This window comes from Aedes aegypti, chromosome 3, assembly GCF_002204515.2.
Source record: "Aedes aegypti strain LVP_AGWG chromosome 3, AaegL5.0 Primary Assembly, whole genome shotgun sequence".
Classification (NCBI taxonomy): domain Eukaryota; kingdom Metazoa; phylum Arthropoda; class Insecta; order Diptera; family Culicidae; genus Aedes; species Aedes aegypti.
This window is the reverse complement of record NC_035109.1, coordinates 50,556,592-50,581,888: the sequence shown is the minus strand read 5'-3', so window position 1 is coordinate 50,581,888 and position 25,297 is coordinate 50,556,592. Positions and strand designations below refer to the sequence as shown.

At 37.3% G+C, this 25,297-nt stretch overlaps 2 protein-coding genes across 6 annotated transcripts in view; one reads left to right on the top strand and one right to left on the bottom strand.

Moving 5' to 3' along the window:
- Positions 1-25,297, top strand: part of LOC5571231 (G protein-activated inward rectifier potassium channel 3) — a 377,954-nt gene that overhangs the window by 157,060 nt on the left and 195,597 nt on the right. Inside the window, exon 1 of one of the 4 annotated variants that reach the window (XR_002501614.1) lies at positions 2,327-2,567. The exons of the other annotated variants lie outside the window; for them this stretch is intronic. The gene's annotated coding sequence lies outside the window, so the exon portion shown is untranslated. Of the gene's footprint in view, positions 1-2,326; positions 2,568-25,297 lie in introns of those variants that run through there. 4 annotated transcript variants of the gene reach the window in all.
- The window catches only part of LOC5571230 (serine/threonine-protein phosphatase 2B catalytic subunit 3), a 211,669-nt gene that overhangs the window by 66,733 nt on the left and 119,639 nt on the right, over positions 1-25,297 (bottom strand). The window lies entirely within an intron of this gene.

The following is a 25,297-nucleotide window of genomic DNA, read 5'->3' as shown; positions in this document are numbered from 1 at the left end:
GGTGCCAAAAATACATACGCCCTTATCAGAAGTTACTCTCGATTCTAAACGATCCCCAATTATATGAGATAATTTTCGTCACATATACTTAATACATCTGCGCAGTTTCATCCAAATCGGAATGGTACATGTCAGATTTCAGCATTTTATGGACGATTTCGCGTGGAACCGCTTTATACTAAAATTCAAACCTACTACTATTGTCATTTCCAGCACTGCTGGGAAGCTTCTTGAAAATAAGTTGGAAAGCTTCTCCACCAAAAGCTGTAAAGCTTGTCTACCAGAAGATGGAATGCTTCTCAACCAGAAGCTCCACAACTAGAAGTTGGAAAGTTTCTCAATTAGAAGCTGTAAAGCTTCTCAACCAGAATCGGGAAAGCTTTACAACAAGAAATTGGAAAGCTTCTCTATTAGAAGCTGGAAACAATCTCTAATAGAAGATGAATACTTCATTCTAGGAGCAAGAAAGCTTCTTAAACATGAGCTGAAAATCTTTTCAACCACAAGCTGGTAAGCTTGTCAACCTAAAGTTGAAAGGCATTTCAACTAGAATCTGAAAATCTTAGGGTTGACGATAGTTTGCCCTTGCACATTTTATTTATTTATATAATTTTGCATAATTTGCTATGTATAACGATAATTGTTTAACCTTCGGGCTGTCGAGCTGTTGAACTTTGTACAACAGTTGTGATTTATATGGTATCATATTGCAACACAGATATCTATCGACACCAAACCAAAATGTATACTTCAAGAATCTTCTTAAGAACAATACTCGTCATTTTTTGTTTACAGTGTGGCCTTCTATAATGCGGTAAAATCAACAAATGTACATAGAAGTCGTAAAATAATGAACGCACTATATACGGTTCGAGTTGACCACAGTTTGGAATCGGTATATCTCAAAATCCAGATATTTTCGAAACTTCTAGTCTTCAGTAAATTTGTTTTGGAGGTGAAGCGCTATTTCATGGTACCTCATTTAATTCGGAATTTGACCGCTAGGTGACACTAGTGGGAATGTAACTTTTACTTCTGTTTTGCATATATTTCACGATCCTGACTATTTAGAAGGATGGCATCTTCGGCAAAATTGTTCAGATGCTCAGTGGCTATCATTATTTTACTGAATCTCGAACTTTAATGATTAAACAATGCACACTGGGCCAGGAACAAAATTTAGCCAAACAAAACCTATAGCGCTTCAGAAGTACGTTTTTTTTAGTTTGTGTTTTCGGAGACTTATATTGGATTTATTTTTTCTTCAACTTGATGATAAAAGTTAGTTGAAAGAATTCGGGTGTTTTGACAATTTGTCGTATTTTTACACGTTCAAAAACTTAACCGAAGACGCGAAAGCTCTAGGACGTGGAATAAAAAAGTTTGCAGCGCAGTGCCCCCTATGCGGCGAAATGTGGGCTTCGTGGCCGTGTGGCTAGTATTACCAAGCATTTAGCCGCATCGAGTCAGGGGGTGTGGGTTCGATCACCGCGTAAGTCCGAAAAACTTTTCGTCAGAAATGTAATTCGACAGTGCCACTGGGCGTTGCATGCTAGTCCATTGTCTAGTGTGGTGTTTCCTTCAAAGGGCAAATCATCCACTGGAAGCACTAATGTCATTGTTTTAAATTTCCAACTAACTTTTATTATAAAATTGAAGAGCAAATAAATCCAAGATAAGTCTTCGAAGACACTAGCCCGAAAAAAAATACAGTCCTAAAGTGCTAGAGGTTTTGTCTGGCTAGATTTTATTCCTGGCCTACTTTGCAATGAAAGCATTTGAGCAACTGAACAACTCTGCCGAACAACTCGCCATCATTTTAAGTGATCACGCTTCTAAGATATTTGCAAAACAAATGTTTTATGTTTACTAGCGCCGCCTGCTGGCAAAAATTTGAATCAACTAGCTCTAACAATGATAGCCCTTGAGCTACTGATCAATTTTGCCGAAGACGCCGTCTTTCTAAGTGGTCAAACTCCTGGAATATTCGCAAAAACAAAGGGTGTAGTACAAAGTACAACGCGCGACTACTCGCGTTACAAAAATTTGCGCGACAACTGAAAGGTTAAGGGCTTTATGTTCCTCCTTCCCGTTATATCTGTATTGTATTTCCAGATTTGTGTTTGAGAAGTCAACAAAACTATAGTTGTCTATGATTGTCTTTACTACGTAGATTGAGAACCTCTGATATGATACAAAATGACTTGCATGCAAGTTTCACACCCAACAGAACTATTAGTAAGAATACCATTCAAACCAAGGTCAAATAGTTCATTGTTCTCCTGTCAGACGATGCCAAGAATTGTCCCAAGCAGTAAATATCAACATTGACAAGAAGCTAGAAGTAACTCGTTCTTCCAACGTTGTTTTACACCCTTTCAGCATTGACCCGGTTTCCCCATTTCTTTTCTTCCCAATACGCGACGAGGGAAAAGGAAACCATAAGTCCGGGAGTGGTTGCTAGATTTCCCGTGTATGACGTAACTCAGTAATATTGTCGTTTTGTCGTGTTGGTCGTGACGAAGCGGTGCGAGTGACATGGAATTCGTTACGACATTGAGCCTGAGGTACCTCTCCTATTTGCTACAGTTTAGTCTCTATAACTCGATATCGAAGTGACACAAAATCAGTGCAACTGCTTTTCAAGGGACAATCAAAGTAGCCATGAAAATCAACGTTTACTATGGTTCCACTACTTGACATCGAGAAACGGAATATCGAGTTATGCAGGGTTGACTATGCACAGTAATATGGCCAACACATGTGGGAATAAACAAGATTAGTGTGTGCCCACAAGTTTTATTTATGGCGAGCATAACGATTGTCGATTGCGAACCAGGAGGGGGTGGAAAAATGTGTCAACCAAGGCTTCGCTGCAGTTCATTTTTCTTAGAATTCCATTAAGAAACTTGCTTCCGCATTTTCCTTAGTGTACTAACTTTCAAATTCTCTTCTCTCGTTTCCCATTTTCAGGTAAGACGACCTTTAAATATTTGATCAACGAGTCAGGGCTTGCTCGGATTCGAGGTAAGATAAGGGCGTGATGATTTATGGGCCCGGTCTACTAGATGGATCCGGAAGATTCATAAAAGTAGAAGAAAACCGAACTTTTCGCTGGAGTGGAGATAGTGCCCATTTGTCGGGAGGAACCGATGAAACTCTTTCTCGTTGATGGAAGAAGAGAAAAAAATAAACCCGACGTAATCATTGGTGCAATTTTCTTCCCAAAGGACGACGATGTCCTTCGTAGACGTAACCAAGATTTCCTTTAAGGGGGAGGTGGAGCTTCTACATCAAAGTATACACATAGCCTCTGCTTAAAAGTAGCCCATTCGTTATTTTTGTAAAATAAAAAACAATTTGTGAAATTCTTAAGTCACACCTCCCAAATTTGTTCATTTGGAAGCAACTGTGAAAATTTGAACGGAATCTCTCAACCAGTGTTGTGAGAAACTCAAATTCTCGTAACTCACGAACGAAAATTTTCATGTTATTAATCACGCAACTCAGCAGTCATAAAATCATGGATGAGCTGGCTCGTCTCGTATTTCCACAGCTACAAACACAAAGCTATGATTTCTGTTAGTCTGGTTGAATTTTAGTAATCCTTTCACTGAATCATTTTTGGCGGCTTGAGTGTGATTGAGTGATTTTGCACGAAAAACTCAAGCATCAGATTTTCAAAGCAGATCTCTAATGAGTTTGCCCTCGCGGGAGAGCTCATTGAATGAAGTTTGAGTGTGAGTCTGTCCACACTGCTCCCTGGAACGGTTTGAGATTCCTTGGAGAGTCCTATCAAAAATCTTTTTCATGAATTTGATAAAATGTATTTAATGAATCTGCTCGCAATATTTTTGCCAGACACCATTGGAGTTAATAACAGATTTTTCACAGATTCCTCGCAATTGGGGAAATCTTCTGCAGAAGCCTGAACTGCTGATGGATTAGGAAAGTTCTCCAAGAATTCCCATTGACCATATTTTGCCCCCTTTCGGGTGACGTCCATGCTGTTTGTCCTCGGCAAGCTGCACCCGAGAGCGCTGCATGCGGGCGTCAAAGAGAATAGAAAATTTATTACTTCCCAGCGCGTTTCGTTACTTTTTATTTTATACACATCACATGAAATGAAGAAATGAAGCCGGCGGAGGTGGACTGGGAAATTGCTTCGTTCGCTCGTTGGAGGACAGTTTTTTTTCTTTACGGCTGCCGCGCTTGTTGGTGCTACCTTTGTGGTTTGCTCCTCGTTCGTTCTTTGGAGCCTTGAGGACAGCTTTTTCGATTTGGATCAGCCATAAATAAGGGGTGCTTTCATTAGCGAAATGGGACGTCCAATAGAATGGTCTGGTAGTAGTAGTAGCTAGTAGATGGGTTGATTCCGAAGGGCAGCAGTGAGTGATCAATTTCTGTTCCGGTGGAAAAAATGTGGGACTTTGCTTCTGTAAGCAGACTGTTAACAGCCTTACTTTGGAGCTCATAAATTTTAAGCCGAAGGGGTGTGTTTAGGGAATCAGTAGAGAAAACGTGAGAAAGTGGTTTCTTTGGATAAAATTTACGGTATTTGACAATAACCCTTTTTTGAAGTTCACGGCCGTAGAACGGCTACCACAAATGGCTGAGACGATGGGTTATGTGATTATTTACATCATGAAACGAGCTCACCAAAGCTGTTACAGGTTTAAAAGAGTTTATTTTCTAAACCAGAAGCTGGAAAACTTCTCAATTAGAAGTTGGAGATGGAGTTGGAAAGCTTCTGCACCAGAACCTGGAAAGGTTCCCAACCAGAAGCTGAAAAGCTTCTCAACCAGAAGCCGAAAAGCTTGTCAGTAAGAAGCTGAAAAGCTTCTCAACAAGAAGCTTGAAAGCTTCTCAATCAGAAGCTGGAAAGTTTCTCAGCAAGAAGCTAGAAACCTTTTCAACAAGAAGCTTTATAGTTTCCCAACCAAAAACTGGAAAGCTTTTCAATCAGAAGCCGAAAAACTTCTCAACCAGAAGCCGAAAATCTTCTCAGTAAGAAGCTGAAAAGCCTCTCAACAAAAGAAGATAGAAAGTTTTTCAACAAGAAAGCGTCTCAATCAGAAACCGAAAAGCTTCTCATCCAGAAGCTGCAATGCGTCTCAATCAGAAACTGAAAAGCTTCTCAATCAGAAGCTGGAAAGCTTTTCAATCAGAAGCTGAAAAGTTTCTCAACCAGAAGCCGAAAAGCTACTCAGTAAGAAGCTAAAAAGCCTCTCTACCCGAAGCTGAAAAGTTTCTCATCCAGAAGCCGAAAAGCTTGTCAGCCATAAGCTGAAAAGCTTCTCAACAAGAAGCTTGAAAGCTTCCCAACCAGAAGCTGGAAAGTGTCTCAACCAGAAGCTTGAAAACTTCTCAATCAGAAGCCGGAAAGCTTTTCAATCAGAAGCCGAAAAACTTCTCAACCAGAAGCCGAAAAGTTTCTCATTAAGAAGTTAAAACGTCTCTCAACAAGAAGCTTGAAAGCTTCTCAATCCGTAGCTGGAAAGCTTTTCAACCAGAAGCTGAAAAGTTTCTCAACCAGAGGCCGAAAAGCTTCTCAGTAAGAAGCTGAAAAGCCTCTCATCAAGAAGTTGGAATGTTTCTCAACCAGAAGCTGGAAAGGTTTTCAATCAGAAGCCGAAAAACTTCTAAACCAGAAGCCGAAAAGCTTCTCAACAAGAAGTTTAAAAGCTTCTCAACCAGAAGCTGGAAAGCTTTTCAACCAGAAGCTAAAAAGCCTCTCAACAAGAAACTGAAAAGCCTCTCAACAAGAAGCTTGAAAGCTTCTCAACAAGAAGCTTGAAAGCTTCCCAACCAGAAGCTGAAAAGTTTCTCAACCAGAAACTTAAAAGCTTTTCAACCAGAAGCTGAAAAGTTTCTCAACCAGAAGCCGAAAAGCTTCTCAGTAAGAAGCTGAAAAGCCTCTCAACAAGAAGCAGGAAAGTTTCTCAACCAGAAGCTGGAAAGCGTCTCAATCAGAAACCGAGAAGCTTCTCAACCAGAAGCTGAAAAGTTTCTCAACAAGAAGTTTAAAAGCTTCTCAACCAGAAGCTGGAAAGTTTCTCAACCAGAAGCTGAAAAGTTGCTCAACCAGAAGCCGAAAAGCTTGTCAATAAGAAGCTGAAAAGCAGCACAACAAGAAGCTTGAAAGCTTCTCAACAAGCATCTTGAAAGCTTCCCAACCAGAAGCTGGAAAGTTTCTTAACCAGAAGCTGGAAAGCTTCTCAACCTGAGGCGGGAAAGCTTTTCAATCAGAAGCCAAAAAGCTTCTCAACCAGAAGCTGAAAAGTTTCTCAACAAAAAATTTAAAAGCTTCTCAATCAGAAGCCGAAAAGCTTCTCAACCAGAGCTGGGAAGCTTCTGCACCAGAAGCTGGATAGCTTTTCAACCAGAAGCTAGAAAGCTTCTCAATCAGAAGTTGGAAAGCTTCTCCACCAGAATCTGGAAAGCTACTCAACCAGAAGCTGGAAAGCTTCCAAACCAGAAACTAAAAGACTTCTCAAACAGAAGGTGGAGCTGAGACGATGGGTTATGTGATTATTCCCATCATGGAACGAGCTCACCAATGCTGTCACAGATGTAAACAAGTGATTTCTTTTATATGTTAAAAATGTAGTGAGTAGAAAGGTGTATTGCATCAAAATTTTAAGTACTATTCCTTCAGTATAGTTGAATTTTGTAGATATCTTATTCATATCAATTGCCAAAACTAGAATGATGAGGTTTCAGTTTTGTAAAAGTATAACTCAGGTAAATTTAAATGGATTTATTTTTCCATGAAATGTTTCTAGATAGAAATTTCTATAGGAAAAGGGAAGTTAATCTGGCAGTGAATGCTAATCTGCTTTACTATTCTTTAAGATTCTCTGTGGATATATTGGTGCATGTTTAAGTAACACATTTTGTGTTATAATTTTGGATGGTCCATTGAAGGAATTCAAACATGATTTTGTGGAACTATTTTCAACGATATTGTTGTTGAAGCCCGAAGTAATTCATTAGAAAATTAAGTATGAGTTTCTAACAGACCACTTAAAACGCTAGTTGAAGTCTGAAAAAAAAGAAACATTCAAAGCTCTTTGATTGATTTAAATGGGAATTTCTTGAAAAACTGTCCTTAACTAACAGGATAATAATCATCTCCTTGACCACTGACTTTTTGTGTTCTTTACAGATTTTTCTATTGGTAGGATTTTACTTGGTATTTTCACGAATTATTCCAAGAATTTCTAGAGAAATACTGCTATAAATATCCTCCAATAATTACTACTATTATTCCTCCAACGATTTCTGCTTCCTCTTTGAATTTTCAGAGGGATAACGTCTAGAGCGTTTCCAGGGATTCGTCCAAGAATTCCAGAATAGGCTCTCCCCAAGATTCAACCAGGGATACAGAAAAGAATTTTTCTAGTGATTCAACCTGTGATTCCTTTATAAACTCACTCCACTAATGTTAATGTTAAACGATTCTCCAGTAATTCTTCCAAATATTTTTTCACGATTTTCTACGGAAATTTCTTCAGAGATATCTTCAAAAATTTGTCCAGATTTTCTTTCAGCAATTTTTCCAGGTTTCTTTCTTTGCTACAGAAACTTCTACAAATTTTCTTTAAGGATTTCCTCTACAGATCCTTACAAGCATTTCTTTAAGGTTTACTGCACTAATTTTTCCTTTCTTCCAATGATTCTACAAAGATATTTTTTCACTTTTTTACATGAATTTTTCCAGGTCCTTTCAGTAATTTCTCTCAGGATTCCTTCAGAGATTCCTTAAGGAATTCACCCATAGTTTCTTCATTCATTCATACATTGTTCCAGTACTTTTTTCCAGGGATATTTCCAAGAATTTTTCGAACAATGCCATCAGCAATCCTTCCACAAATCCGTGTAATTCCTCACAGATCTGTACTTCTTCGGCAATTTGAGATTTTGAAATTTTTTGTAGGATTTTTTCAAGAATTTTTGCATAGATTATCCACAGAATTTCTTATATTTCTTTTAAGCTTTTGATTTCATAACTTTTCCAGATATCCTTCAAGGATTTCTGAAGGAAGTTTCAAGACTACTTTCAGAGATTCTTCTAGAAAATATTCCAGTAATGTCTTCATGAACTATTACAGATGTACCACTAGTTACTCCTCCATGGATGCATTTAGAACTCTCTCAAGGAAATCATTTACTCAGTAAACACAAAATCGCATATAATGGTGGTTATGAATACACTGAAACTTCTAAAGGGGGGAATTCTCCAAGAATTTCCTGAAGCATTCATTCGTTGATGGATTTCTCAAATAGTTCTAGAAAGGCCGACTTTTGTTTTAGGAAATTACGTTAAAAATCCCTTTCCTTGGGTTCAGAAATTCCTCTGGGAGTTTCTTAAAATTGTCTTCTTTACTCCAGGAATTTCTTCTGGAAATTTCTTAACATTTTTTGCCAGGGATTCCTCCTGTAAACTTTACAAGGATTTCTTGTGGTATTTTTTGAGAAATACCTTTAGAGATTCAACCAGGAATTTCTGATGAGTTTCTACCCGGAATTTTTTCGTGACTCCTTCATGAATTCCTATAAGGAATGCTCATGGGATTTTACAAGAATGCTTCCAAAGATTCCACCATTTTATAACTACATTTTGAAAAGGAATTCTTTTTGAAATTTCTGCGATTTTTTGAGGCCTAATCCAACGTTTCCTGCTGGAGCAGATATTCCTGTTTGATTTTGTTCAGTATAATCTTGACATTTAAAGGATTTTATTTGGTGTTTTTTCAATCTTCTTATGATAATATTTCCATATTTTTTATGGATTCCCACATATTTTTTTTCAATGATTCCTTTAGAAATTCCTTTAGAAGATTCCTGCAGATTATTATTTCCGCATCAACTTTTCCAGTTCCATAATTTATTAAGGAGATCCTTCTGGATTTTTTTTTTATCGAAGATGTACTCCAGGCATTTCTCTAAGGGTTGTTCCATGAATTTATCCACATGCAAGCATTCACTCACTCATGCGAACGCTACCGATTATATATCTGCAAAGTATCTGCTGCCACCGAATGTTCAGTGACTGCCGAACGCTACTAGGGTGAGCGCAATCCGGATGAATCGCAAACGATTGAGATAAACCGGAAATCGAAAGATTCACGGAGCGGAGAGAGCACCAATCCGCTCTTAAATGGGAGACACGAAAGAACGGGTTCGACATTCAATCACCGAATGCTTTCTGCGAAATGTACGGATTTCGCGTTCACTGAATCATTTCGCCGGGTGTAGTCCCAGTCAGTGAACGCTCATCAGCTCTCGAACACGAATGCCACTCGCGCAGAATCGGAATGTAAAGAATCTTTTGCTTCATCAATCGGATGCCTTCGGCACACGGAGTCGGTAGTGAATCTTAATGTCGCTCGACGAACAAGTAGAAAGCACATTGTAATGCAGCCCACAGACGCTCAGACGGTTTGACCAACATGGACTTCGCCCCCAAGTTAGTCAAACTGACTTATGTTGATACAACCGTTGGTTGCATCAACACGATATTTCTTCGCATGTTTGTAGACTTGCCGAGAGTCTAGTGAATATGTGATTATTATGTTTTTGAATGCTGTGGCTGTGAGGGAGAATCTTTTAGCGATTTTCTGGCAATAATCGCAGTAAGAAGGGAAGAACTTTCAACATTTAAGTACCGGAAGAAATAAATATTTAAGAGAAATTCCAGTTGTATTCGTACGAAATATTCCGGCAAAACTCAGAAATCATAACGGGTCTCTTTCAGGAAATATTATGAGCAGTCATTGATATGGGATTGGCCAAGGGATTTTTTTTCAAACATTCTATCCAGAATCTTTTAGTCGTTTCCTCTAGTTATTCTGCTTTGAAGTTTTTCCAGGAATCCATAAGCTATACTAAGGATTCCACCAAAAGCTCTTCCTGGGATTCTACCACGAATTTTATCAATAATTCCTTTAGAAATTTATCCACAGATTCAACGAGAAATTTCTTCGGGGATCATTCTTCAGGCATACCTTCAGATGAATTTTTTCCAAGGATTCCATTAGAGGTTCCTCTACAAATTATTGTGGATTTCAACCACTGATTCCTTCAAAAATCTGTCCAAAAAATCCCAAGGGCTAACTCCAAGGCTGCCTTCTAGAATTCCTCCAGATTGTTATAACAATTTTTTCAAAGATTTTTTCAGAAATTTCTATAGAAGTTAGTTCCAAGGATTCCATCACGCGTTACCCAGGAATCGCATCACGAATTCTTTCAGATATTTCTCAAGGGATTTCTCAAAAAAAAAAAAATCATCACAAGAAATTCCCCCAAGGATTTAACCAGGACTTTTTTAAAGGCTTGCTCCTAGGACTCCTCCTCAAATTCCTCATGGAGTTACATCAGAAAATCCACCAGGAATTTCTTCAGCGATTCTTTCTAGCAATTTTGCAACAGATTTCTCCAGGGATCTATACAAATACTTCCCAAGGTATTTCTCCAGTGGTTCATCCAATGCTTCCTTCAAGAACTCCACAAAAAAATCCTCCAAAGATTCATTTAAGAATTCCTCCAGCGAAATTTCAAGCATTTCTATACAGATACTACCCACAATTTATCCAAGCATCAAGTTCCTCCAGAGATTTCATCAACAATTCCTCCAAGAATTCCATCAGAATGCCTTCAAAATTTCAAGAGAAATACTGCAAAAAATTCATCAAAACTTGATTAGCAGGAATTTTTTTAGAGATTCCACTTGTAATTTTTTGAGAGGATCCACCAGGTTATCCTTCGTTATTCCTCTAGAGAGAATCTTCGAAAAATTCTTTTATAAACTCCACCAGTGTTTCCTCCAAAGATTCTTCCTTGTATCTCTGAAGGGACCCTGCGAGGTATTCGTCCTGGGATTTCTGCAGGAATTACTTCAATCTAATATAAATTTCTCCGAGGATTCCTAAAGGAATTCATCCATAAATTCCTTCCAGTATTTCTTGAAGGATTTTTCCAAGGAATCTACTAGGAATTATCTTAGAGAATCTTTCAGAAACTCCTTCAGAGATTGCTTTAAAAGTTCTTCCAGAAATATACTAAGGAATCTCTCCAGGAAACTCTCTAGGAATTAATCTATTGATTTCTTTGGTGATACATCCAAGAATTTCTGAAGATATATATCTCCATGGATTTTTTTTTTCAGAAATGAAAAATAAAAATCTTCTAGGTCTACTTTAGGGATTTATCCTGAGGCATTTAGAGAAATGTGTTGATTGAAACTCTGAGTAAATATCAGTTAACTCCCTGGAGGAATTATTGATAATCCTAAAGCACAATCCTAGTAACACCTTTGAAGTGTTTTATGGTTGAACTTCTGGCGAAACTCTGGTAGATTTTTCTAATGGAAATTCCCACTAAAATCTATTGAAGAACTCCTTCAGATGGAATCCTAGGAAAACTTTTAATGTAATCCCTGGAGTAATTCCTGATAGAACCATTAGAGAAACTCTCGATAGAATTCCTGAAGAAATTCCAGGTGGAATCTCTGAAGGAACTCCTAATGGAAACCCTAGAGGAACTCCTGATAAAGTCCTTAGAAGAACTCCTTATGAAATCCCTTGGGAGCTCGTGATGAAATGCCAAACACGACTTCTGTTGTTTTGCCCTGTAGGAATTCCTAATTGAGTCCCTATTGGAACGCCTGATAAAATCCTTAGAAGAACTTCTGATAGAAATCCTTGAGAACTCCTATTGAAAGACTCAGGGGAACTCCTGATGGAATCCCTATAGAAATTTTGAAAGAATTCCAGGTGGAATGTCTTAAGAAAATGCTTATAAAACCCCTAAAGGAACTCTTCTTGAAATCCCCAGAAAAACTCCTGATGTAATTCCCAGAAGAGATCCTGATCCTGATGTTAACCCTAGAAGAAACTTCTGATGTAATCCCTCGAGGATCCAGGTGAAATCTCTGATGAAACTTCTGATACAATCTCTAGAGGAACTCCTGATGGAATCTCTGAGGGAACTCCTGTAAAAATTTCTGAAGAATTTAATGATGATTTCTGAAGGAATTCCTGACGAATTTCTAAAAATATTCTTACAGGAACTCCAGATGAAATCATTGGAGGAACTCCTGATGAAATCCCTGGAGGAATTCTTGAAAAAATTCCTGATGGAACTCCTGATAGAATACCTAGAGAAATTCCTTATGATATCCCTAGAAGATCCTGATGGATTTCTTAGGTGACCTCCTGATATAAACTCTGGAGGAAGTCCTAATAGAATCTCGGAAGAAATGCTAGCTGGAATCTCTGAAGGAACTCTTGGTGGAATTTCTGGAGAAACTCCTGATGAAATCCTCAGAAGAACTCCAATGGTAGCCCTAAAGGTACTTCTAATAGAATCCCTATTGGAATTCCTGATAGAATCCCTGGAGGAACTCCTGATGAAATCCTTGGAGGAAATCCTAAATATATTGTTGAAGGAGTTCCTGATGGAATCAATGGAGAAATTTCTGATGAAATTCATAGAATAACTAGTGACGGAATCTCTAGAGAAACCCCTGATAGAATCTCTGAAAGGAATTCCAGGTGGAATCTTTGAAGGAACTCTTGATGGAATCCCTGGAGGAACAAAACGCATTTTGACTTTCCACTCCTGATGAAATCTCCAGAAGCCCTAAAGGCACTCCCGATAGAATCACTACAGGAGCTCCTGATGAAATCCTTGGAATAATTTGTAAAGATATTCTTGAAGGAACTCTCATTGAAGAAATTTCTGTTAAAATCCCGAGAAAAACTCCTGATGGAATGCGATTTTTCTTTCCAAAGGTATGTTTTCTCATAGTAAATCCCATTCAAACTTTGAACGGCTGGCGCTAAAATATAGTTTCTCTGATCGAGCTGAAATTTTGCACAATTGTTATGGGACCTAAATGTAATCCAAAAAGTGGACTTGAGTGAGAATCTAAATTTTTCATAAAACCGTGTCCCAGGCTAGTGGACATATCACACGTAAATTTCCCAGGCTACAGAATTCAGATATTCACTCTTCTGAACAATACATTAATGAGAGAAGGGGAAGACGTGGTAAGACCACCCGCCTTAGCAATTTAATTCACATGTCAAAATCAAGAATCAATGAATCCTTTTTCGATGCAGCATGTTTTTTTTTTGAAGCCTTGGGCATGATCAAAAAATATCACAGGCTTTGTATTTGTAAAAAAATATTTATTTCTTGAAGCTTGAAAAAGTGATTTCTTATCACGATTATTTTTAGCGGCGGGGTAAAACCGCCCACCTCGATTTTCGTTCACAATTTTGCGAAAAATTCTATCAGTTCCCTGTTATTCTAAAAAGTATATTGTTTTATGAATTCTACATTGATTAAAGTGGATATTGAATCATTTTAAGAGTTAATTACATCAAAAAACTTAGATGTATACTTATCATTACCTTAACCTTTCGGTCGTCGCGCCAATTTTTGTAACGCAAGTAGTCGCGCGTTGTACTTTGTACAACACCTATGGTTTTGCGAATATCTCAGGACCCAAGTAACACCAAAAACATCTTTCTACGCAACAGGTAGAAGATAATGTTTTACAGGAGAATCATAGGTGAAATCCATAACAGCTTTTGTAATATTGAAGCTATAAAAAAGTTTTCCTAAAACATATTCCACTCACACATAAAATAAAAAAAGTGACGAATTGTCTTGGTAAAAATAAAGTTCCATGAGCGTTAATATAGCTTTATAAGAACTTATTACCATTGATACAAAAATAGGATTCTAAGATGTGTTTTTTTTCATTGGTTTCCTACCAAATGCACCAATATAAAGAGAATTGTCGTCAGAGAATCGTTCAATTTGACCTGAATAATTTTGATACCACTCCCGTCTGTCGGTGTTTTCTTCCTTAATTCGGATACCCTGTCTCGTGATGGCAATGAAAGATCAGCTGGTAAAAGCTATACAGACGACATGAAGTTGAGCTTCTTTTCGAAGTATTCTAATATGAGATTGAATTATTATCATTAGGTCGGAATTACAGGATGCTGAAATCACTGTGTGCCAGAAACCGTTATTAACAGAAAAAAATGTCCAAGAATTTTGCACCTACCATTAGAAAGATATAGTATTCAAGCATCTTCTCCGTGAATTTTAAAATATTCTAACGAGGGACTCGAAAGTTATCGTGATTTGAAGGTTTTGATCTATTTTGCATGGAATATTCACATGCTTATAAATATTACTCAACGGAGCATCATTGTTAACTTGTAAACAAGCCAAGTAACTACCAGCTTTGCATTAAGCATTCAAAACATGCGATATCCAAGCATTTTTCCTGTAAATTTGAAATCATTTGGTCGACAAAATCAGAAGTTACAGTGATTTGTATATTTACCATTATTTCTAATTACAGCTTTTTTATGGCTTTGTTATATTAATGCACAGATTTTATAAATAAAAATGTCCATACGACTGACACTTGGCATTCAAAAGATGTATTATTCAAGCATCTTCGCAGTTAGTTCGAGAGTACTTTATCTAGAGACAATATAACTAAAGTACTTCAAAGTACTTTTTTGGAAGTATATTTTGATTATTAAATTACCATGTTCAATGCTTTTACCACTACTAATTGCAACAAATTTTATCGATATGTTGATCAATGTGATATAATAGCATGATTGACCGCCTACTGTTGCTTCTCCGTTATTACAAAAGCAATACATGCACAAGGAACCAACGGATGCTACTTAGGATTAACCGCAGCACTCTTAGTGTGTAAGTAATGGAGTTCTCATTCCTTGTACTAAGCAATACCGCGTCCTGCTGCGTCCGAATACAGGTCAATTGGGGTTTTGGAATAAATATTTACGTGTTACTATCTTTGAGGAAGTCGTTGGATTCCTCTACACTTCCACGATAAGTCAATGGGAGTTTGGAAAATTGGAAGGGGTTATATTACAGATTCGTCTTGGTAAACAAAACGCTTAATTACAGTATAGTCCTAGGGATCATCACAACATTTTCACTGGTTATACCTTGTTATACCTCCCTCAAAACAAGATGAAGTCATCAACATAATGAATAAAATAAAATGAAAAGTTGGGAGGCGAATGAATTGTATTTTAAAGCCTCTTCAATATATATTTATATGCACAAAACATGACTGAAGAACCAATATAACGATACCTTTGATGACGAACCATTCAAAGATTTTGCATGATGCAAATCATGCAGCATCAATCCAAAAAAGTAATCTATCAGTATCTAAAGAAAAAGTCGACACTCATAGTATCGAATAATTCAAGGAACTAAACAAAATATAAGGCTTGTTGTATTCACAAATTTTGTAAAACGTGAAACAATGTTAATTTATACAGTAAAATCCTACTGACATCCCAAACAAACACATATATAAACGTATCCTCTTCGCTGTCATGAATAATATGTGAACCATCATATTCCGCTTATCTAAAATACTAGCCTATAACGATCTCACCAGTTGATAATCCAAACTCGACTGAGCAACAAGGTGCCACTTTCAACTTATTCAGTTTTACCAATATGATTATTTGGGCCATAACGAAACACTGCCCCGCAAAACGCTGGGAATAAAACAAAATTTGCAAAAACGAATCCATTTGCTTGTGATTTAACGAAGCACTGGATTTTTCCAATGAAAGATACAAGTTGAATGCAAATCTGTTAAGTTAATTTGTGTCGCAATTATTAAATGCGTGTTGCAAACACTATTTTAGGCGATTGAAAAAAAATCCTAATGACTCCAAAACTTCAAAGTACTCTAGTTATGTTGTATTTTTTATAAAATATTCTCAAACTAACTGCGGAGATAATTGACTGCTGTATCTTTTGAATGCTGAGGGTCAGTCGTATAGACATTTTTATTTGTAAATTATGTACACTTTCATAATAAAGGCATATAAATAAGCTCTAATTAAAGGTGAAGATGAATCGAAGCCAAACCTCAAAATTTCAAGAGCACAAATTACAAATATCCGTTAAGGCTGAAAACTTAATCGATTGGTCACTAGCTGGTGGTGACCAATCGATTAAGTTTTCAGCTCAAACAAGTGCACGGTTTTCCAGATTTGTGGTCTTGAAAATTTTAAGTTTGGCTTCGATTCATATTCACCTTAAACTTCATATAAATAATAATAAAAATACAAATCACTGTAACTTCAGATTTGCTCGACAAAATGATTTCAAATTTGTAGAGAAGGTGCTTGGATATCACATGTTTTGAATGCTTAATGCAAAGCTGGTGATAACTTGGCTGATTTACAAGTTAATAATGATTCACCGTTGGGGAATCTTTATAAGCATGTGAATTTCCCTTCCAAAATAGCTCAAAACTTCCAAATCACGATAACTTTCGATTCCCTCGTTAAAATATTTTCAAATTCACGAAGAAGATGCTTGAGTGATATATCTTTCGAATGGTGGGTGCCAAATTCTTGCACTTTTTTTTCTGTTAATAACGGTTTCTGGCACACCGTGGAAATACTTTATCATCCCGCAAACAATGGTGTACTATACTTGTGAAAATGTTTTCGAAGGCGTGTTTCTCCGTTAATCGCACCTTAGTCTGATACCGGACAGTTTCGTCTCGAGTTCTACAACTTACATTATTCCTAATGTAATGTTGAGGGGCCCAGATAGCCGTAGCGGTAAACGCGCAGCTATTCAGCAAGACCAAGCTGAGGGTCGTGGGTTCGAATCCCACCGGTCGAGGATCTTTTCGGGTTGGAAATTTTCTCGACTTCCCAGGGCATAGAGTATCTTCGTACCTGCCACACGATATACACATGCAAAAATGGTCAATTGGCATAGAAAGCTCTCAGTTAATAACTGTGGAAGTGCTCATAAGAACACTAAGCTGAGAAGCAGGCTTTGTCCCAGTTGGGACGTACCGCCAGAAAGAAGATTATTCCTAATGTGGCCGTATTACTGTTTTCCGTTCCGTTTCGAACAGTCTACTACACTCGTGTTGGAATACATTTCTGCCATTTATGAATGTCCCAAAATTGGTTCAAAATCCTTGGTAGATTATTTCATGCTCTTTAAACAGATGTATTTGATGAAATAGATGCTATTATGTTGTTTGCCTCCATCATTTTTACTGCATTGTTTACAAACAAATAAAATTTTGACGTTTCATTTGGTTTCGAAAAAGAAGTTATAATTAAGTTATAAGGGTGTTATAATGACTACGTAATGACAATATGATAACGTATTCGAGAATCATTTGTGAACTTGCTCTTAATATGTTTTATTAACGTATATTGTAAGTTTTTTAACATACCTGTTATTGAGCTGTTGTCAAGACATATATTGAACGTAATATTAACATCTAAATGGAAGCAAGATTTATTGAGTCAGAAACAAATACACATTAGAGTACCGGTTAAAAATATGATGCAATGGTAGCTAGGAAGAAATGCCCCAAGCTTTAGATAAATGATCTGAATAAATTTTGGTTATGCGGTCTAGATGTGTATTTTTTGTAGATAAGAATCAGTATCAGAAGGAAGAATCATGACCGGTTTAATATTCAGTTATTAAATGCATTATTAGTTTGGATTTATATTTCAGACGTATCAACCATTCCAAACATTTCTCAACGGCACTGTAAGCATTACGCCATATTGTTTTCTTTTTGTGATCAAAACAAATCGAACAAAAACTGCAATTTTGATGATTTTCAATTGCATTATTTCATTACATCGAAGGCGCATAAATTTTCTGAGAGTAAAATTAAAAATTACTCCATATATTTCGAACCGCATTTAAAACATGACTCCAATTAATGAATATAATGCATTTCCAAATAATATTTTTAAATCTGATCAATAAATCAAAATCATCGACATCATAACTTAGAAATAACTTTTCAGGTTGTCGGGTATGATCAGATTTTTTTTAAATTTTTAATATAAATGTATATATAATCTACTCTGATTTTCACGTTATTGGGCTTGATGATAAACAATTTGTTATATAAATGCTTTCTGCAAGTTCAACCACTAGCAAATAGCTACATTGCAACTGATACACCTTGCTGTGATATAAATGTGTGGTTTGGTTGGTTTGACTTTATTAACGAGATTTTTAGCCCTAGGCTAGTTCATCTCGGGACCAACGGCTTTACTTCCCTTCCGAAGGAAGTCGTCACTATAACTTTTTACGTCATAAGTGACTATGTCGGGGATGGGATTCGATCCCAGGTCCTCGGCGTGAGAGGCGAGTGTTCTAACCACTACACCAGGTCCGTCCCCTATAAATGTGTTATGCAAGCTATATTGCTTGAAATCAGCTTGATTACAACAAATGCAAGTAGTTGTCATATATTTTGTTAGTTACTGTTGCTTACAGAATACTTTATTATAACTTACAGCTGTTTTAGATGTAGGCGTTTCTTCTATTATGTTGAGAATTCTTTTATAAATCATTCATTCCACGGTATTATTAATGCTCTGATTTCATTACTAGACCTATGCAAGATGTTATATAAGCCGCCATTGTTTGCGCTTTTTGAGCTATACAAGCGTACGATATTAAGTCAATTATACAAGAAAAGTACAACCGAACATGTATAATACGTGCATTTTAAACAATTATATGACAAGCAGTGTTACTTGGGGAGTCTGACCACTTAGATACATAACGTCTTCGGCAAAATTGTTCAGTAGCTTATGGGCTATCATTATCATAGCCAAGAAATTCGAGATTTTGCCACTAGGCGGCGCTAGTGAGCATTAAGCTTTTGTTTCCCAGATCTCATGATCCTGACCACTTAGAAAGATGGCGTCTTCGGCAAAGTTGTTCGGTAACTCATGGACTATCATTGTTTGAGCTAGTTGATTCAAAATGTTGCCACTAGGCGGCGCTAGTGAGCATAAAACATTTGTTTCGCAAATATCTCAGGAGCCTGATCACTTAGAAAGATGGTGTCTTCGGCAGAATTGTTCAGTAGCTCAAATTCTTTCTTTGTTTAATCCTTAAAGTTAGAGATTTATTAAAATAATGAGCTTCTGAACAACTTTGCCAAAGGTGCCTGTCTAAAAAGTCAAGATCCTGCAGTATCCGCAAAACAAAACTTTCATGCTCACTAGTGCCGCCTGATGGCAAAATATCGTATTTCTTGGCTCAAATAATGATAGCCCTTGAGCTACCAAACTACTTTGCCGAAGACACCATCTTTATAAGTGATCAGGCTCCTGAGATATCTGCAAACAAAAGTTTCATACTCACTAGCGCCGCCTAGTGGCAAAATTTTGAATCAACTAGCTCGAAAAATGATAGTCCTTAACTTACTAAACAACTTTGCCGAAGACGACATCCTTCTAACTTCCATGTCCACTAGTGCCACCTAGCGGTCAAATTCCGAATTAAATGAGGTACCATCAGATAGCACTTCACCTCCAGAACAACTTTACTAAAGACCCCAAGTTTCTATATTATCTGGACTTCGAGATATGACGATTTCAAACTGTGGTTTCCTCGAACCGTACATAGTGCGTTCATTATTATGCGACTTCCATGTACATTTATTGATTTTACCGTATTATAAAGGGTCACACTGTAAATAAAAACTGTCGAGTATTGTTCTTAAGAAGATTCTTGAGGAATACATTTTGGTTTGGTGTCGATAGATATCTTTGTTGCATATAAATATAAATCACAACTGTTGTACAAAGTACAACAGCGCGACAGCCCTAAGGTTAAGACACCCATATTTTTCAAAAATATGCGAATTTAGTTTGTATTTTTAACAAAATTGATTTTATTTAACTTGAATAGTAATGTACAACGTAGTTACAACTTTTAAAATGGTTTAGACATTATATTTGGTATAAATTAGGGGTGGTGGTCTTACCCCATCAACAGTGGTCGGTTTTACCCCACTTGCGCAATTTTCACAAGTAGAGCCTTATTTCAAAGCTAAAAATTTACAATTCATATTTCACTTCACTGAAGCATATTTCACATTTATGTTAAAGCATGGACGGGTAATTTGTTATGTTTTGACAAAAAATCCCTTCCGAAACCCTTAAGTGAGCATCTGTTAAAATTAGATCAAAGTATCTACAAGCAAAAACTTTGTTTTTGACGTTTGTTATGAAACAAATAATGTTGTTATCACCCTGAATGCTTTGAAATGTCAAAAATCTTGCGTTTATGCAAAGTGCTTGGTGAACTTTCAAGAAAATCGCCGTTCTCATGCCAAACTGAAGGTGGTTCGTCTTCCCCGGGCGGGCGCTCTTACCCCGCTTCCCCTATGTTGTGAAAAAAAGCAATTTGGTGCAGCTGTGTTTGATTAATGAGCATTTAGGTTTCTGGTACCACGCTGGCGAAATAAAGATCTTGAAAACTTTAGACAACATCGCATCGTAATTTCCAGATATCTCCAAGACTACTTAACCGATTTGTGTGATTTTTTCACAGTAGCTCCTTATTACCTGCTATTGTATTGTCCTCAATTTATTTTATTGATAAATTGATCTAAAGCAAAATGGCCGCCAAACACATCTTATATGTAGAATGTCGGTCACCCAAAGAACATCGGAATTTCTTTAACACCAGATCACCAATGATGAATATCTGATCACAGATTCTTAAACTTAAAATCGCGATTTGTATATTTTTGTTTTGTGGTAAAAAATGACGCTTTTGGTAGAGGGTTTAAAAGCGTTTCTGGTTTCGTGGGCTTTGGATGGGCTCTTTCATACTGAAACGAATTTATTGCAAACCCACTTAACTAACTTGTCCCTGTCGTTCGTTGCCTAGCTTCCTATAAGCAGATTGTGGTAACCGGATAGGTTCCTACTGCAACACACGTGCCATTTAGAAATGTATCCCTTCTGTGTCTGCCTTCTTCGTCTGCTTTCCACGCAGCAACGAGTGGCCTCAAACCCGTTCTCTTCAGCCATCATCGTCACACAAAACGATGCTTCCAAAGATTGCCACGAATCCTAATCATCGCAGCTTATTTTCCCATCCTGATTCCCCCTCCTCCAACCAACAAAAAGCAACTGGCTGATGCAGCCGGAAAAGCCTTTAGCAAAAGTCTGCGCCGAGGGCAAGGTAGCAGAATCCGTGATGGCGGCGGACTGGGCTAATGGTGCGGTAGGCCATGAATTTTCATGAAAAATTAAGACTGATCATAGTAGGCTGGGACAGGGGGGCGGAGGAGACTAGAGCAAAATCGCAGTTTGCAGGCAGGACACGCGTCCCACACGTTGAGAGATTTTCACGATAAGCTTCTTCTGGATGAGAAGATATGGCATTCTCGGTGGCAATATCTCTCACGGCACTCTAATGCTCGTGGGTCGTCGCTTCTCTCTCTCTCGCTCTGCCTATCGCCAAAAGCTGCAGGAAATTCGTTCTTTTCGAGTCATTAAGTATTATGAATCGTTAGGCATAGGCATTCTTTGTCTTGTTCCCCTGCCTCGGAATGTGTATACACCAGAAATGTGTCGCTTTTGTCTGGCTTTGCTGGGCGTGATGACAGCACGAGCCTCCAAGGCGAGGGAGATGCTGTTCTTTGAGAAATATGGCTTCGCGTTCACATAAAGAACACGATTGTCGTATTGCAGGCACTTGCTTCTTCGAATCATTCTGGTCTGAAACGTGACCCTATTTTGACACCACTGTGCTGGAGGAGAGGAGAGCAAGTAGCAACCGAATGGTGACAGCAGGAAGCGTTTGCGATTGAAAATCATTTTGCGGCCGTTTTCTGTTGATCGTTTCGGAAGATTCCCGTAGTCATCAACAGAGTAGGCCATGCGGCGACATCATTTTCCGACACTTTGTGCTTGGCATGTGGAGCAGCATGGTATTTCATGTGTTTTGGAATTTCTCATCGTAATATGCTGTTTGTCATCACGAAAATCTGTCATGAAACGGCTTACTTTCCTGCACTGTTTTACGCAGTGTCGTTATAGTCATTATGCAACTCAAACGCAATGAATCATCACCACAATTTTCAGCAAAATATTGGTGAATGTATCCCGATATGTTTTCTGGGTCTTCAACGAAATTGCATAAAAGTTACGCAATTCGTTGCAGAACTTGTAAAAATCTGCATTCTGCAACTTGCAGCGTAAACTGCTCTTCCAGCATGCGTAGGGTAATGGCAGAATTTTGTTCAGTTAGGGAATTGTGATTCAGTTGAGCCGCTTAGAATTATAATACGTAGTCACCAAGGTGGCAGAATTTGAACTACAAGTTACTGAGCTTGCGAATAGCTTAAACGGGTGGTATCATAGCAAACGTGGTGCACAATTTCCGCTCTGTTTCTACGTCGCCTACTTTGGTATCTGTTTCCATGGCGAATGCTCGTCGTTGTTGCCACCGCCAGTCGACGGTTCCTGTGTTTAAACATCCCACTGATATTGAATTGGTAAATTATGAAATTAATTACCATTCCACTGAGAAAAGCATTTCGGTTGTGAGGTGCAATGCGATGGCATCGGAGGTTGGCGTTTCAAGCGGTAAGAATAAACGATAAAAGTTGATAACAGTTGTGGGTTTTTTTTTTATTATCGTACAAATTGGGTCGAAGGGTCTCAGATTTTCATGAAACTTTTTCCACAGGCAGGGCTCATGGATATATGAATAAAAATAAATTGAGAAAAATTCAGGGTCGCCTATTTTTCCGGAAAACTCAGGTGGAACTCCATGCGAGGGTCGTCCTACTTTTGAATGTGGTTGAATCCCTAAATTGTATTTTTTGATTCAGTTATAACACGTCAAAATGAGCTTTAACTTCGGCATATGACCAATTCCTAGGAAGTAATTTTAGAAGTTCAATTTGCTTGTCAGGTTCGGCTTTTGTAACAGCTGAGTTCATATTTAATAAAACGGAATTAAAATCCTCTGTAACATCGACAATATTAGGCGGAAACCAAGTCTTTATTTTACTTAAAATTTGATTGAACATTTCGTCCATAGAAGCATTGCGATAGTTACTACTAGAAGCATCCAAACGTGAAGATTTTACTTGAAAAGAAATTTCCAAGAATTTAGCAAGCTCTTGTATTTTTTGTACATTATTTATAGAACCAACTGACTCACCCGAGGAAGGAGTTTCCTTTGGCGACGCCAACGAAGATAGTGGTGAAACTTGTTCCTCAAACGCCATTGCTTCTGGAAGATCCGTTACGAGAGCCTTCTGGTCACCGGTAATGGAGCACCTCACGCAAATTTTCATTTTTTCCGTAATCCATCGAACTCCATTCGAATGAAGCTTACTGATGAGGCCTTGGCTGATCGATCGTAGATTTGTCCTTACTGATTTGTGGCCGTCCAGTCCGAAGGGGTTACAGCATAAAGAATTGTATTCGTAATATTGAACTTTGTCCATTTCAACAGCTTCGGGAAAACTTTTTTCACTTTCCAAAAATTAATAACGAGGAATATACAGTTGATAGACAACACTTGCACTTTCTCACTGCTCTTTATTAGTTTTTGGTAAACTTATGATTCTCAAGCCATTTCAACGCTTTAAACTTGAATTGGTAAATACCTATTTGTCATATTGTCTATCCATTTATTTAACTGTCAATTTTGTAGTTACCTAACAGGAAAAAATTGCCTACATTCTGATTGAAGAAAACTTTGTTTCTATGTAGTTTCGTTCTTAAGAAATTTTGTTTATGAACTTATAAATTTGTAAATATATGGTTCAAACAGCTCATCCTAGCAATATTTGATCATGTTTTAGGAACGAAAAATGGGCGTATTAAAAAATATTGTAGGATTGGATCTTATTGATCGCTCTTTTCAAATATACTTTGTTTGAAAGCTAGAATAGCTAATCGGGTTTTCATTATTTGTTTTCATAAACAGTGAAAAATGTCCTGGGAAACTGATTCCATTTAAAAAATTTCATATTTTTGAGATAATTTGAATCCGGTTCGACAAGTCATGATGAGTCTTGAGTCATAATTTTTAAACGAAAAGGCATGTATGGCAAATCTTTGCATTTTTTACAAAATTGACCATAACTCAGTAACAAAAAATAAGTACATCCTAAAAGTTACTAGAATTGAAGTTAATAAAGTTTCCTTCTCAAAAATATTTTAATAAAAATTTTCCGCGAGTTCGGGTATAGATTTTCCAGCTTTTCTTTATGAATTTCCCTAACGGTGGAAAATTTTGTGGAAAACTTTTTCCAGTTCATTTTTTTTGGCTTTCTGAGAAAATTTGCTTAAATTTTCATATAAAAACTTTGTTTATACAATGTTTCGTTCTTGAGTTATGATTTTTCAAAGAAAAGTCTTATATGGCACATCTGGACATTTTTCACAAAATTGGCCATAACTCAAAAACGAAAAAAAAGTGCATTCCAAAATTTTCAGTGATTAAAGCTTATAAAATTACCTTCTCAAAAATATTTTTTTGAACATTTTCCACGAGTTCGGGCATAGTTTTTCCGGCTTTTCTTTACGAATTTTCCCAACGGCGGAAAATTTTGTGGAAAACTTTTTCCAGTTCATATTTTTTTTGGATTTTTTAGAAAATTTCCTTAAATTTTTAACTAAAAACTTTGTTTCTACGATGCTTCGTTCTTGAGTTATGATTTTTCAAAGTAAGTAGTGTCAAGGGAAAACAAAAAAATTCCACCTGAGTTTTCCGGAAAAATAGGCGACCCCAATTTTTTTTCATTCATATATCCATGAGCCCTGCCTGTGGAAAAGTTTCATGAAAATCTGAGACCCTTCGGCCCAAACCTGTACGGTAATAAAAAAAATCCCCTTGTTTCATTCGTGTCCCAAGTCAATGAAACTAATACATAAAGACTGGAACGCGCAAAAATTGGTCGACTAAAAAATCGATTCATAATACAAAAACCTTCTAATATTCTTTTCGTAACTTAATTCATATATCATAAGGAAAAATGTTCGTTTATTATTTTGGTTTGCCAAATCCGAACTGCCGTGCTTTCAGGTTAACGCCATCCATAAAATTTTGCACAGTGGTCTCATCGACCTTATTAGCCGCCGAATTTAAACTGCCGCTCGTTTTCCATGGATTTATAAGTTGTTTTGAAATTCCAATGACCAAGACCGAATACTGTTCAATAGGACGGAGTTCTGGGCTGTTGGGAGGGTTGTGGTCTTTGGGTTCCAAAACCACCACCAGAACACCACAAGTCCATTATGTTGCTTTAGGAATGGTGGTAATCGCTTTTCGTGGCAATCCTAGACGTAGATCTCGTGATTGATGGTTCCCGTAGTGAAAAAAAAGTCTCCTTTTAGACCACTTTTAGACCACACGAGCATAGAATTTCGGGAAT